The sequence below is a fragment of the Anser cygnoides genome, chromosome 4 (assembly GCF_040182565.1).
Source record: "Anser cygnoides isolate HZ-2024a breed goose chromosome 4, Taihu_goose_T2T_genome, whole genome shotgun sequence".
In the NCBI taxonomy this organism is placed as follows: Eukaryota; Metazoa; Chordata; class Aves; order Anseriformes; family Anatidae; genus Anser; species Anser cygnoides.
The window spans coordinates 54,051,247-54,067,790 of record NC_089876.1 but is presented as its reverse complement, the minus strand read 5'-3'; the positions used below and the strand labels follow the sequence as shown (position 1 = coordinate 54,067,790).

At 37.0% G+C, this 16,544-nt stretch overlaps 1 long non-coding RNA gene across 2 annotated transcripts in view; it reads right to left on the bottom strand.

Annotated features, from left to right (window-relative positions):
* Nucleotides 1–281: 281 nt before the first annotated feature.
* Nucleotides 282–16,544, bottom strand: part of LOC125181093 (uncharacterized) — a 34,563-nt gene continuing 18,300 nt past the window's right edge. The window contains exons 1-3 of one of the 2 annotated variants that reach the window (XR_007160120.2): nucleotides 16,357–16,492; nucleotides 1,230–1,393; nucleotides 283–1,136 (exon numbers count right to left, since the gene is read on the bottom strand). This is a non-coding gene — a long non-coding RNA (uncharacterized lncRNA). Of the gene's footprint in view, nucleotides 1,137–1,229; nucleotides 1,394–16,356; nucleotides 16,493–16,544 lie in introns of those variants that run through there. The other variant, XR_007160119.2, reaches the window with a different exon arrangement.

Below are 16,544 nucleotides of genomic sequence, written 5' to 3'. Positions count from 1 at the left end.
TACTCTCTTGGACTGTCAGAGTAAAATATGACTTATTTTTAGCTAAAGATATGTTAACAAACATCAGTCGTATTAAAAAGATGAAATAAGCTACAGCAGTATATATAAATGTCTAGTAATTGCTATGTCTTAATAGGCTTTATTAATATTCCTAACATTCAGATGCTCATAAAACTTTTGGCAAACCAATCTGGTTTGGATACCACAGTGAAACTATTACTAAAAAATAAAGCCTTTTTCAGTTGCTTTATTTGAAGCAGGTGAGATGTGTAAGTGTGCATATTTTTTACACACAGATATGTATAAAAGCATTCAGCAAACCCTAGCCTGCTTTTGCTAACAATCGTGTTTATATAGTCAATTATGGTTATCTAGTCTTTAAGATTTGCCAGTTGTATTCCTATGAGAAAAATACCAGAAGATACAAACCTAAATGTCTAGACGCTGTGGTGAGGTGACCTTGGCTGGCTGCCAAATGCCCAGCCAGCCACTCTCCCACTCCCCCTCCTCAACATGACAGGGGGTTAAGATTGTAAGAAAGTAAGATTGAAAAGCTTATGGATTGAGATAAAGACAGGGAGATGACTTACCAATTACTATCATGGGCAAAACAGACTGAACTTGGGAAAATTAATTTAATGTACCATCAATTTATTAAACATACACACACACCTTCGATTCCCTTCTTACCAGGCCCAACTTCACTCTTGATTCTTCTACCTCCTCTCCAGCCCCAAGTGGTGCAGGTGGATGGGGAATGGGTGGGTATTGTCAGTTCATAATGTCTGGCTCCTTCCTCACACTCATGCCCTGCTCCAGTGTGGGAGCCCTCCCATAAGCCACAGTTCAAAAACTGCTCTAGCGTGAGTCCTTTCCATGGGTGCAGTTCTTCAGAAACAGACTGCCCCAGCATGGGTCCCCCACAGGCCACAATTCCCATGAGGAAGGCTGCTTGTACATGGGCTCCTCTCCACACAGCCACAGCTCCCACCAGGAGCCCACTCCTGTGTGGTCTCTCCACAAGCTTCAGCTTCCTTCAAGGGTCCTCCACAGGTTGCATTGTGGGTATCCACTCCATCATGGTCTTCCATGGGCCTCAGGGGGGCAGCCAGCTCCACCACAGTCTTCTCCACATGCTGCAGGGGAAAGATCAGTTTTGGTACATGGGCTGTTTCCAGTCAGAAACACCATCAGTGGATACTTTGCCTTACACAGCCAGTCCCACTCACCTCCATAGCATCCAACCCATACATGTGGTGGAAGCAGGCAGCATGATGGTGAACTGCTGACCACAAACAGGAGACTTTCTTCAGAAGCATTCAAGTCCTGCCTTGTGGAAGCTGCAGGCTCTGCTTTATTGCACTCTCAGGCAAGAGGCTGCCTCTCCATTTGCCTGCATATTAATGGATAGTGACAGAAATAAGTTACCACCACCTCCTGCAAAGAGATAATTCAGAGGAAGGAAGTATCCCACATCGCTCCCCATGGACAGAAACTACTCCAGGGATGTGCAGGAAGTGAGTGAAAACTTTCATACAAAAGATAGTTCCATCAGTACCCTTTTCCAAAAATGCTTCCAGGTGTTCAGGCCTGGAATACAGGGGATTTTGGATACAGGGATTGAAGTAGACTGTTCTTGTGCAATCTAGACAAATAAAAGGAATTTTCAGAATTCTCCAATTTTGGCTGGAGGCTACAGGGAAGAAAGAGACATAGGAAGTCACAGCATTGGCAAATTATATTGCTATTAATTTATGTTATGATTTCATAATAAATAATCTTTCTGTTCTTCTTTAAATGTCATCTTTGACACTGTAAAAGTTATTAAGACTTCTCAGCTATAAAGAAATATAGGACCTTGTCCTGTACAGATGGTTTCATTCTGTTGCAAAGATATTGCATTTTATTTATTCTTCTATTTTGACTTTACCTCTGCATCAGACTGTTCTGCAAGAACAAGATCCCGGAAGATGTTTTCATGTTGCTCCTTGGCAATGTTTTTGGCAGTCAACTTATTCATCCTGCAATGGATTTTTGAGGGCTCTTGTTTCTACAAGCTTCTATATGAGCTATTTTTGCTGGTCATTATGGTGAAAGAGATGCCCTAAAAATGAAATTACTATCTTGCAGCTACTTTTACCTTATTTTAATAAAGGTGGGACTCTAAGGAAAGAAGGATAAGAATTGTATCTGAATATGGCAGAAAAAGTCAGGTAAGGCATTAAATCTGCTGGGGCAACTATGAAAGACCATTCACATACAATTGGAACAGAGTTTTGGGGCAGAGTTCAAATACAAACCAGGCTCTACTCCAAACCCATGTGTTCCTGGCAAAAGCAGCAATGTTACATATGAAAGATGAGCAAGAGCATAAGCCATCACATAAATATAATTAATAGTCCAGACTCAGATGGAAGCAATCCAAGTTCACATTTCACTGAGACCCAAAGTAAGGTGATAGAAAAGATACAGCACAGGAAATTTAATGGCACTGTTTGCATAGTAATGTATTACTTACCATTAATAAAAGATTTAGAGTCTACCTCTTCAAAAATGCCCTTATCAATGCAGAAATAACATAAATTTGAAGATATTAAAGATCACTCCACCTTCCAGACCTGATCTTAAGGGTCTGGAGGAGACCACCTCAAGAGACTCTCTTATTGAAAAGGCATTAGGTAGGAAGGCACATTATGAAGGAAAGCACAATCTAAAAATCAAAGTGCAAACATAAATGTCACCTATAAGAGTCCAAAAGAGGTAGTTATGACCAAACTTGTTTCATGTACAGGTCCTTAAGTTTATCAAAATAATTTTAACCAAGCTTTCTTTTAGTTAACCAGCAAGCTGCCACTTTAAGAACAACACAGAAAAACAAGAGAAAAACATCTTTCCCTGGGTAAATATTGTTTTCTTGTTGTCACAGCCACATGAAAAGCATGAAGGCTGCTTCTGATTTGATATTGAGTGACATGCTTACAATTATGTATGGGGAGAAAAAGTCCCACTTATTCTCCTTTTCTGTTCTTCTCCCATCCCCCACCTTCCCCCTTTAAACTTTTCGCTACTAACTGCAGGTTGCTTTCAAATCATTTGTACTGTGATTCCTTGAAAAATCATTGTGAGGGAAAAAGGAATGGTATTCAATCAGCCCCTACTAAATCAAGCTGAAACTCCCTACCTCAGCCTGCAAGAATATCAAAAGTTCATCTCTATTTCTTGTCCTGTTGTCTTCTGTCACTTTCTGCTTTCTCCATTTGGCTTTGTCAATCTGCTGTTTCCTTTTTTTACTTTCCATCTTCATTCTCTTTCTCTGCCCTGCTCTTAGGGTGGCTCAGGCTCCTGCTCCCCATTAAAAAGACTCCCAGACTTCCTTCTTGAAAAATTGTTCTAAATAACCACTCTCCTGGAGAGTAATACGTTTTCTCTGTAACTTGATGCTGACATTCATCTGTACACACGGAAAGCCACCGACATCTCCTGCGTCTTTCTGAGCAATTTTGTCCGTTTTTTAGCCTGGAAGCATCTCAGAGTAGATGCCTCTATTCATGTTTCATTTATTACTTACCTGCTCTTACTTAAACTACTGATTATCCAGAAGTTTTTCATTCCCACATACTACAGAGTCTATAGGTAGGAGTATTTGCCAGTAAAACAAAAATTTATTTAAAAACGGCCAGTTAACAGAAAGACATGAAATTTCTAGATTTAGAGCTTGTCTTTGCTTTTCCGTGCAAGTGGACAGCAGTAACCATCAAACAGCACTGAGCACTAAAGTGCTGTGAGTTAGACTGGACAGAGAAATTTCTGCACTTATCATTTAGAGCTTTCTCAAGTGGAAGAAATCAGTATAACCAACACTAACTCTTCAGATAAAGCAAAAGTAACAACAAACACCCTTATAATCCCACGTGGTTGTTCTTGAGCTGTTGGTCAGATGATCTTGCACCTGCAAAATCCTGGTGTTCTTGTGGTGGTTCTCATGGGAAGTGACTACCACCGGTAGGACATCGCCCTTCTTTCCTTCGCTTTCCTTTACCTACTGTTTTCCATATTTGTTTATGTGACAGAAAGATAAACACAGTGCAAAACATGGTAGAAAACCACTGAAATACTTCATAAATATTATGCAAGGACACGTGAACACAGGAACTTAACAGATAAACAGGATGCTATGCTTGCACCTGGTTAGCACACTCCAATCAGTGCTAACAACCTCATAAGCAACAACCACCTTGGGAAACTGAGCAAGACCCAGTGAAAACCATGAAACCCATTCCAATGCATGCCATCACCTACAGATCCACCCATGACATTTTTTCTCATGTCACATTGCCTCAATATCCTTTCTGCAACAACTATGGACAAGTAGATACCTATTTACAAATTAATACTATAGTATTTATTTGGTTGGAGCACTTTGATTTTTTTTAATCAAATTTATCTGAAACAAGACAGTAATAATGGCAATTTGTCATTGCTTTACCTGCCTGCACATAAGTTGAAACTCAAACATTTTCAATGTGGCTTCCAAGCAGTAGGAGGTTTCTTTTAGCTGTCCCCTGACACCTGCTAGCTTCAATGACAATCATTTTGATATGTTTCTGGTTTCCTTATGATAACAGAAGAAGCTCAGCATACCCTGAGGTGCAAGGCTGCCTTTGAAGCAGCAATCTTTGCTGGAGACCATACATACATAGATACTCTGGTACATGCTCCAGTATATTAGTGATTGGTGTTTAAAAAGTAAGATATAATAATAAAAATTCCCTTTTCTCTAATAGTGTCTATTTTATATAGCATTAAAAAAAATACTTAATGCTGAATTAACTTATCAGAAAAATCTGTTTCAGGACTGGGATGAGGGGTGCTTTTGTTCTTTTGCTGTCTAACACTGTCAAGTTGCAGATGTCACGTGCATCATGTGGCATGCCTAAAAATCTCCAGTTAACAGCAAGTAAAACACTTTGCAACTCCTGACTTGATCTGATGCACTAATAGCACAGTGAGCTTTGGATTTCTTTTGGTGCCAGGTATTTTTCTAAACCACCTAAGTTAAACCCACTACATGAAGAAAATTAAGACGCCAGTCAAGACAGCACGAAGCAGCGATGACTTACCACTATATGCAGTAGAGACATGCTGATTATCATGCCTTGTCTGCCTTTGCTACTGTTTTATAAGCTGCTACTGATACCCTGATATGCTCCAGCTTTCGTAAACATGCCCAGACCTTTTCACCACCTGTTAGGGTAGAATATTGCTAGATTCTTATGACCGTAACAGCTGTTTACTCACTTTTTATTCTTACTATATTGGGCTGAGAGAGGAACTCATAAGTAATCAGGCTTATAGCTGGTTCCTCTTAGAAGAAAAAATAGAGAGAAGCTGTATGCCAGCTTGACAAGAAACCCAATGCACTTTGTTTTCTGTCATTCATTTCATTATTAAAGTTTAGCTACATCAGAACTAGAGAAGTGTCACTTCTTTAACAATGTGACACCTTGAAAAGAGGATTAAAATATTTTCCTAAAATGTGTGTAAACAATGGTGCCTCTTTGCTCTCTACATTTCCTTTATTTTCTCACTTTGATTGTAGATTAGCCTTACTACTTGTGCACCTCACTCTCACTTCTCTTAGATTGTAAATCCACATAAAGATTTTGTCATGTCTTATATTTATTTCTGGAGAAACATTAAGGTGAATTTTGATGCCATCTACTCGTTAGAATTAGAAATGTGTTACATAATAAAGCACGATGAGACAAAGGGCAGAAAAAAGATATAAAAAAGGCTAATGAAGAGAGTTTCCAGGAAAGCATGTAGGTCTGAAAATGGAAGTGGCCTTTTTATAAAAGGAAGTCATTATTGCCACCATTGCTTTCATTTCTAACATTTGAGTCTGTTTCAAGTCTGTCATTTCTCAAATACTTTGTTTACACTTGTATGAGTAGTAAAGAAATTTTATTCCTGCATTAAAAAATCATAAGCTTAGAACACATATACAAGTATTTACTGAATTACTAATAGTAATTTCAGTCTTTCCTACTGCTTGTGACACATTCCACATTTCCAGTAGTCTTTACTATGTATTGACTGATGCACTGAATTGTTCAACAGTTCACATCCAAACTTCTTTAACAAAATGGAAAGAAATCTCCCTGGTATCTAAAATCTAAAAATCTAACACTTTTGTGATTCACCTGCATTTTCACAGACTTCACATTGATGACTGACCCTGTGGAAGGAACAATACACTAAGGCAACAGAAGGACAGTGAATTTTGCCATGATTCAGCTAGCTCAATTTTGAAATTTGCATATAGGCAAATTCTGAGCAGGCAGAGGCCTAAACACTAACAGATTTATACCACTCATTTCAAACACCTATACTAATGACCATTTTCAACTTTTTGACCATTTAATTTCTTATGCATCTACTCCCCCTAAAAAATCAAAATACCTTTAAATTTTAAAAATATTGAAAATTTAAGCACACACAAAATACCATTACTAGGCTTGCCTGACAAGAAAGCAACTCCAGAGACAAGCAACAGCTGCTGCTGAGCCAGAACTTTGTTCAGTTTTTCTGTCTAAATGACAAGCGGTTTAACATTTCTTAGATATTAAACCAACACTTCCCTTGCGTTAAACGGATGTTCACATTTACTACTACCATTGAACCCAATATTGAACTAACCTATTACGTACAAATTCTTGAAAATAGTTATATACACAGACCTTATACCATATATAATATAGGACATGTGGCAATACAGAGGATTCAAATCAAATGAAAAAATGAGTTATATATTAACATTTCTTTCTCTTATCAAACTGCCGATTTGTCACTAAGCATGCAATTGTGCATTAAACTTGACATCAAAAGCCATAAGAGCTTCCATTCCTCTTTTCTGGGGAAAAAAAATAAAAAAATAACAAATAATGAACATACAAACACACAAAAACAGATTTGTCCTCTAAGTGAAAGATCCCTTTAACCATTGTAGTTTTTGAATCCATTCCTGTGCATTTGAATAGCCTGTTTATTTCTCTGAAAAAAAAAATACAGGCAGAAAGCATTTGCTTTCAGTGCAGAAGTAAAGCTAAGCAGGCAGCAATGTCACTAGGTATGAGCAATGCCCTTTTTCATCAAGATGGAGTGTAGCAGAAAACTTGAGCCACCATAAAAATCAGACATAAAATATAATACAGAATGCCACCTAAGTCTTGCTAAGTTAAGGTTTCTGATTTTATGTACTGCTTACTCATTATTTCTAGTATGTTTTTAAATACAGAATAACTCAGTCAAGAATGGTTCCAGCTTACTGGTAAGACAACCATAAAATTCATTAAGAAATAAATGGGGATAGCTGCATATAGTATCTTCAAGATTCATTAGGACGATTAGATGTTAAAAATTTAAAGTCAACCCTTTAAAGTGAACAGTCCAACATTAGTCCATATCTCTACAGTCTGAGGAAGATTTTAATACTCAGCTATTGGCTAATAAAATGTATTTCCCTTCCATTTCTCTCATGCTTGCAAGAACATACACAGCAGACAAAGTCTGACACTCCTTTTTTTTGACAGTACTCCAAATCTTACCATTAAGTGTTAGGAGCACTCTGCACAAAATAGGCCATGCAAAGGTTCTACCTCTGTGTCATTAAAAGAGCTCATCAGTCACGATCTTGATATTACTGCTACCCAAAGCCCTAATGGGTGGGGGGATCTTTTGAGAAGAAAATCTGACTAGTTGAACTTCCAACTACTTCTAGCAGGATTTAATCAGTCTGCCTCTAGCACATCTGGTATGATCCTCGCCTTCAAAGAACCTTTAGAGCAGTAGCCTCCAGCATGCAGATCCGCCCTACGCTCTTAAGCTTTTTTTTTGTTTGTTTTTAAGATTTAAGGTGTTAGACACTTTAAGGTGTTAGACATTTAAGGTGTTAGAACTGAAAACAGGTAGAAGTGATTTAATCAAGATGAGCAAAGGAGCTCTAAACAGCATGGGCCTAGTTTTAACAGTAGTTGTGCCAAGTTGGACTGACAGGAATAACCTACTCTGTAAAAAGCAATGGTAAATAAGATATAACAGAGCAATACATGAACTATGATTATTCAATAACAGCATTAGAAACACTAGCTTAAGAGAGGTGCTTCTGTTCATTATTCAAGGAAAATGCTAGTTTAAATAGGTAAAAAAATTATAAAATAGGAAATTCAGACTGCGATAGTGCTTCTCCTGTGCTGTATATACATTTGCACAGAAGTTCCCACTTATGGATACACTGAAACATCTCTAAAGCATAAGAAAAGATTAAGGAAGTTAAGGAAGATTTCCTCCCTGAGATTAGCCAATTGATAGTGATTTGTGATGTATTTATTTTAAAAGACAGAAGGTGACCATAAAAAAATACAGTCATTACCAAATAGAACATTTCTCAACCATATGACAAAGGTACTTACTGAAGTTTCCATCTTAAATGAGTTGTTTGTTTGGTTGTGTTTTTAGGTAAGATAGCCATTATGCATCAGTGTCAAACTGCACATAAACATTACATAAACACTATTTAACACAGCGAACAGCTTTGCTGTTTACAAGTATGGCTGCTACTTTGATTTCTCTCCAGCATTTCTCCTGAAGATTTTATTCAGTTAAAAGCTTGTATCAAAACATTATCAGTTTCAGCAGATGTTGAAATATGAGGGATTGAAGAAGGGAATGTGACCAGGTCTTGAACTCTTTATTACAAACAAACAAAAAAAACTTACACAATCAAAGACATTTTGGAAAACCTCATGTGCTTTCTGTTATAAGGCCTGACTGGTGCCTAGCACAAATCTTGTACTTCCAGCTTCTCTTCAGTCTGGGACATATAGTAAGTAATCAGTCATGCAGTCCAAACCTTTAGAGATTTTAAGCATCTGCTAATCAGCATAAGAGCCATAAACAACAGTAAGCACGATAAAATCTGAGCATATTCATGAAACCTTGAATTAAAAGCAAGTATTGTAGTTTATCACTTTGTTGTAGCGTGTTGTTTTGTAGTTTTTTGTTGCTTATTCTTGTCATTTTTGCTTATTTATGTATCATTTTATTTTTATTCTAACTCTTCAAACAAATATTCCATGATGTGGATAACTCGCATCCATAGGAAAAGGGGACAAATGTTGACAGGCAGATACCATCAACTCTATTATCTCATAAGAAGTTATCAGTTACTTCATTACTAATAGCTACACACCATAACTTTGGGGGAATTTTTACTCCAGGTAATACTTGCAAAGTACGTTCCCAAAAAGTAGCACCTAGAGGACAAATAAGGAGCATCTTAGTCAATTGACAGATCTCAGTGAACATGCAGCAATTCATGACTGCTCTCGCTGCTTGACACATTTTGCAAGGCCCTTTCCATGCATAAACTTAAGATCCTCTGGAAAACACCATTCTGCTGATCACTTTGCTTGTAGGAAATCTGTCAATTATGAAATAGGGTTGCTTACATAATTTTGTCTTTTTTTTTTTTTTTTCCATTTCCCTGATATCTCTACTTGTTTGTTTTATTCATAAAGTTTCAAACAAGATGAATTATCTTTAAGCATTTGTTAAAATTCTGTTCACATAGGAATTTCACAGAAAATGTCATGCAATAAGATAGGTGCATTTTTAAAAGTCTAATTAAAGCCATCAGAAAGAAATGACCTAAGGGTAGGAAGAGCAGTTAATGGATGTTTCTTGTCAGAAGTTATGAAATGTGTTTTAGCAATGGGATTAAACATATCCATTGAACCCATCGTGTCATACTAACATTCGTTATTTACTAGTTCAGTCTATGGGAAAGAGAAATATTTCTCCCTTTTTGTAGTCAGGAAGCTGCTACACCTCTGGTGACACAAGATCAGAAGCCTCTCTAAATTAGAAAAGGACAGTTTGACATCTCTCTAAAGCACATAGATTATCCTCTTTGCTCACCTCCAGCCTTCCTAGGAAATCTCTCAGACTTCCTTGCTACCTCAGGATGAAAAACTGGATGGAGAGCCTTTCTTGGTGACAGGGTGCTCTAGCCACATGCTGCACATCTACCAAACCACGTCAGGAGCCTGAAGGATGACTTAGTCCTCTGACCAATATATACACTAATACATGCCACTTGCCTTACCCTGAGCTCTTCAAACAGAGGACAAAATGTAAAAAGCTGGTTTTGTTACTACCGCATTTCAGAAGAAAAGAACAACTCAGGTTATTTCCAAACATGGCGTCAGGTCTGCATATACAAAACAGAGACGGATCCAAAGTTCTGAGCCATGCATATGTTCAAGAGTAAGTTTTGGGTAATGTATAAATAATTGTGTTACCACACTGGGATTCGTGAGGTACTTTACTCTGCTTGCACACTGTGTAGGATGCCTGAGTCGTCTCTGGGTTGCACTCTGGGAAGCATAGCCCTGAACTCTTCCTATTCTATTATTTTTGCTCTAAGCACTGGTTTCATTTGACTCTGGGACCATTTAGTGGTTGCCATAACAGCAGCAGGACTGCACTCAGAATTGTTGGGATGGTAATTCGCTCAGAAAATAGCTGTGTGAAATGAAGCAAAGGACTTCAAGGGGCTTCTGGCTCCTCTGCTGTGAGGAGCGAGGCGTACAGAGAGGACGTGCTGGAGAACGAGCGCTCATACCCATCGTGGCATGGAAAAACAGCTCTGAGCATTTTATGAACCTTAAGGATGTCAAGACAATTCTGAACAATTTTGATCTCATTTAAAGCCAAAGCATAAACAGAAAATTTGCAAAATTGAAACACTAAAGCAATAACAATTCAAGTACTTAAATAATAATCTGAATCTCATGAGGAAACTTCATGTTTAATTTTATGTATAATGTGGAGACTAAGTTTATTACTGGGTATCTATTAATCTTTCTGTGAGATTTGCTAATATTTTTGCAATGCCCTGTGGACAATGATAAATCTTGCAATTAAGATTGGGCTAAAGAATCTTGCGACTTTATTTTTCGTCTGTTCTATCTCGCTTGCTTTTGATGATCAGCTTTTAAATCTGGGGTGATGGCACTGAATAGGTAATGTCTCAGCACAGCCAAAAATCTTCTATATTGCCTTTAATGCCATTTGCAATGTGTGAGTTTGCTATGTCTGATTTCTGTTACTTGTTCTTGACAGAGCCAGACTCATCACAAAAGCTACCTGTAGCCATACCAGAGACTCCTGAAATTCCAGGGCACTGCTCTCTAGGAATCACCATCATCCAATGAATACTAACCAACAGCCACTAAATCAGGGCGATCTGATCTGTTACTCCTGAAGATGTTTCTAATCTCTTTCAGGGACTAGTTTCATGCAGTCTTGTCCCCTCCTAGAGTCCAAATCAACAGTGAGGCTTCATAACCAGTACCAATGGTGACTTCAGTTAGCAGCTAAAGAGTATCACAGCAGAGTTGCCTGCCCAAAGACCTGAATACAAACCTGTTAACTGGCACTTTACATATTGAAAAGTGCATTTTCTTAGTTTCTAGTCTCTATTGGCTCTCCTGTCCAGCATACGCATACTACAATCTGATCTGTGTCCACCTTTAAAAGCATTGCTGACACTCTCAGAGACTGTCCCAGAATTTCACAAAAGTCTACTCACCTGTTTACACTTTGATTGTCCTTTGATGGACTATGGAAAGACATTATTAGCTTACCAGCCATGATATGTTTACCAGCTCCCACTAATATTTGACAAACACAAGAATTAGATGCTGTCTTTTTCAAGCCTGCTTTTTACCATTGCTTTGGTTGAAATCCCCATTCTTATTTGTTTAAAGGGTATTGAAAAAAAAAAAAAAAGCTATAATGAAGGCAAGCCTGGTTTTGTTTTGCCCACTGGCCTAACATATGCAAAAGATCTCCAGAATTGCAAAAGCTGTCTCTGGCAAGTTAACTCCTGACAGAGCTCTCAAGACAGCTTTCTTCATCTAAGAATAAAAAAAAAGCCTCTGCCCATTTCCTTATCGTGTATCTTTTTTTTTCCTACTCATATATTTTTGCATAGCACCTTAATAATTCCAAGCAGTAGCTACATATCAGTAAAGAATACATATCATTGGGAATTACAAGCAAATATTCCCAAGCAACACTAGAGTTGAAAAATTGTCCATGGTAAGAATAATACATTAAATATCCAGAACAAATTATTTGTGATACATTTTCTTTGCATTACATGTTTTGTTCAGGTATAACAATGTCTCTTGGTTGATATAGCACACTCCTAAGCTAGAAATAATTTCAAAAGTCAAGTTGTATTAAACTTAAAAAAAAAAAATAGAAAACTAAAAACAAGCAAATTGGTCTTTCTCAAGGTGCATTACCACCATATCATTCCAACACTCCATATCTCCCCTCAATGAACTTTCAGTATGTATCAGGTCAAAATCTTGTCTGCCTATTGCTGATATTCTGACATGAATGTTATGCTCTCATTTCAGAGCAATAATACCATTTTAGAAAGACTGACGACATAAATCCTGAAAAAGCAAGCTTGCGCATAAAGAGACATGAAAGAGTAATTGTTGTTTTGGTTTTTATGTTTTTAATATTTGAAGTATTTCTGATTATTTTCAGATTGTCTGTTAGCAATTTTAAAAAGGGAGTATGACTATACTTACACATTAAAAAATATCAAAGTCCAGTATGGACATCACATGTCAGCAGGCAGTCCAGAACCAAGTGGTGTGGACAGGCAAATTTGATGTGTTGTTGTACATGTTATGAGCTTTTGAAGAAAGAAAATTATAAATGAGTAATAATATGCTAAATAATACAGGAGCTAGTGTACGTCTTAGTGATTTTCTTAGCTTCTGGCAAAAGTGTGTTTATGTGTGTATACATACACATTTGCAGCTATCTTAGTTTTACTCATATAGGCAATAGTATCTTGAGAGCTTATTAGAAGTGGGTTAAGTGCTTTTGCCTTCCTAAATGTCATGATTTGATATTTAATAAATGCCAAGAAATCTCACCAGATGTCAAGCGTGCTGCTGGCTGACTTTGCACTGGCTCTTTAACACATAACCCTTACTCTGTGGTACCTCTATGCTTGTCTAATCAATGTCATCTATTTCTGATAAATTAAGAGAATAGTTGTAAAATGTCAGAAATGAGTGACATGTCTACATCACACTAGGACTAAACGATAGGTTACTACTTTACTGAAAAATAGCGTCCCGACTGAGAAAGCTTGATTTCTTGACTAAATCAGCTGGCTACTTAAAAACAAACTAAGCTGGGATGGAGCTCCTACACAATGTTGGCATTTAACTTCTCAGTGATGTGCAACTTTAACTAAAATTTCTGCACCAAAACTATGTTGAAGCAGAGGACCGAAAAAAATAATCTTTGTCCATTAGTAGTCAGTGTTTCAACAAAAAGGCAGTAGGAGATCTCAGGTGTGTCCTTGAATTAGCTAAAAGGAACTTTATAAATAATTTCTGTTCTCTCTTATGGTTCCCACACTTCCATTTGATTTTTGATATAACATGTTTTGTTAAAAGGCACAGCTTCGTACTGTGAAGCATGACAGGCCATACCTGTCTTAAATGCACACAAATGGAGTGTCAATATAGGTGATTTTATGGAAATACCCTATTTTAGTGAGCATAATTTGATTTTCATTTCATTAATTAACTTCGAGATTTTGTCTTGCCTAGCAGAATTGTATATTATCAGAGGCTGGCTAGATTACTAACAGAAAGGTTATTTGTATTTATGATTTTGAAGAACATCCTTCTGATGCTGTAGGCTAGGGATTCGTACCAGCAATAGCTTGCAAAATGGGTAATCTGGCATGCAGCTACGCAGCTACTGTGCCACCACACCAAACATTAAGATTTACAGTTCATCAATTCATGTGACTATGACATTAGTTATAAACGTTTTTAAGAATTTAATGGAATTAATTTTTCAAAATCAGGACACAATTGCATAATCCTTTTTTTTTTTAAAAAAAAATTACTGTTCCTTACAACAATAATGAATACACAAAGCTAGTATGGATGTTTTAATATGCCTTTGGTTTTGGTTTGGTTTACTCTTGTTAGGAATTTAAAAGAAATACAAAACCTAAGAAATTAGAAAGCAATTGATTAACTAGTCTGTTTTATTTATTATTGAGCAAGAGTTACTTACATTCTTTTTTCTAGCTAAGATGCAAATGAATTTGCTTAGAGTACTCCAAGGAAATCTCAGCTCATTCAAGGCAATTACATTTATATTTGCTTAAATTATGGGAGCATTAAAAATGCTGCTTTGTTTGCCAGTTTTGTAAAACAACATCTAACAGATGCTTCAAAACTGTTTGTTCTGTTTATTTGAAGGAAATAAGTAATTTTTATTTCATGTACTTACAAGCATGCACACACAGGTGTATTCTGTGCATGTTTTCTCATACATTTCTCAAGTTGCCTAGGTTACATCTGGGCTGCCAGGATGACTTTTTTTTTTTTCCATTTAATTTCTACTTTTGTTACAGTAGGGAGAAGATTTCTGAAAACCAATTTTGGGCTGAAACTGGCAATGAGAGGTGTTTGGATTTTTTTTTTTGCATGTCTTCTCTGTGGATTTTCTCACTGAATGTACTCTTATACTGACATTGATATTTGCAGTTTGGTGGGGCAGTTTCCATTTTGACCATCTACATGTGTCAGTTATTAATACCAGCCAAATACCGCAGATATAATCACTTAATGATGGATGGAATTTTCCACTTTTAGACTCTTTGCCAGTAATCGTGATCCATATTTGTCTATCTAATAATATTGGGACAACTCTTCCTTCCTTGGCTATAGTTCCTTACTTCAAGGGAAATTTATTATCATACATTAATCTCTTACATTTCTTCTGTATAGCTTAACTGTATCTCCTCATCTATATTTATTAACTACTTCATTTATATAAGGTAAAGTATTGTGTTCATGACATCCCCTCCTGGAATACTAATTGCTTCCTATATTTTAGACACTTAGGTTTTTGAGTATCTAGCTTAAAATAACTGAGAAGAAAAAGATTTTTATTTGCTTGCTCCGTCATTTACAGGAGGATGCTGAGGCAACACAGTGAGATCATTCACACTCCAAGGTGACTCTTCCTGCCATGGAGGCAGGAAACAAGCCAGGACAGGAAAAGTCCTGAAAGTCTTCTCCTGGGGTCTGTGGACTTTGATTAACCCAATGCCAGAGAGTCATAATTTATGACAATCTGAGTGCAAACAGAAGGGGGTCTACACATATGTCGTGCTATTATCCTTATTATTCTTCCTTATTAATGAGAATGATATTAACCTCTCCCATCAGCAGGGTTAAATCTTACCACCTACACACCTATACCACTGCAAGCTGTAAAAATTCTTCTTTTATTCCCACTTCAGATAGGCCTTTCTCATTAAGTTTTACATTCTATTTCATTCTACCAGTTAAATTAACATTTATATAGCTGACCCCCCATCTTTATGCATTTTTAAACAATACATTCAATGAATAACACATCTATAAACATTATTTTATGCCACTGTAAAATGTAAGCAACCAAATAAAAGTTCATTTCAAATGAGTATTCTTTTCTTTACTTTTCTTAAAAAAAAAAAAAAACACCAGACTGCCTTTCTTTTATCTGCCCCAATGGAAACTTGAAAGTTTATCCTGAAAATGAATAGTTAGAGACTACTGGAGCTAGAAGACCTTGTTCCACAATTAACAATTCCATTTGGGAATAATACATACATACATATATATATATGTATTGCCAGGAGGTTCCCATCACACAGAAGAGCCTTTGTGTAACTGCATCCAGAATGATTACTCACATATGGTTTAGAAAGAGAGTAGAACTGACTTCAAAGAAAATTATTTCTCAATTTTCCTAGGTTTGGGTGGCTAGGGAAAAGAGATGGCATACCACTGCAAGATTACCAGGAAAGATATACTAGGTGCCTGTCTAATGACTTTGTACTGATTTGTGCTGATTCATTGTGAGAATTTTGATTACATGAGTTGATACAATTTGAAATTACAATGATTAATAGCAAAAGTTACTTTTCAAAAACTATCTACAACCCTTGCACTTCTGCCCATGAAGTTCAGTTTCTAACCTCTCTACAGACGTCCTGCCTGTGTTGTTGCAATTTACTTTCTCTGTTTCAGCATTATGTGATCCATAATATTCTCAGGTATGAATTCTGCTCTACAGTGTAAGCAAACTCCAGATCCCCTACACATGGGAGGAACAAGAAGAGGAATCCTCTCCCATGTGAAACAATTTGAACTACTCGAGGAATGAGGGAGTGCCATTCATTTTTACCTTGCACCAGAACTTCCTTGACATTTTCCACAGAGAGGATCTGTGTGAATCAGTATCTCCTTTTCTTCCTCCCCTGTGCCAAATGGTTGTCTTTACTCAAGATCAAAAGAAACATCACTTTCTGTGGGAGAAATACTGTGACAGCATCAGCTGCAGTAGTTTTGCAGTCGCTGGTGCTGCAATGAGAA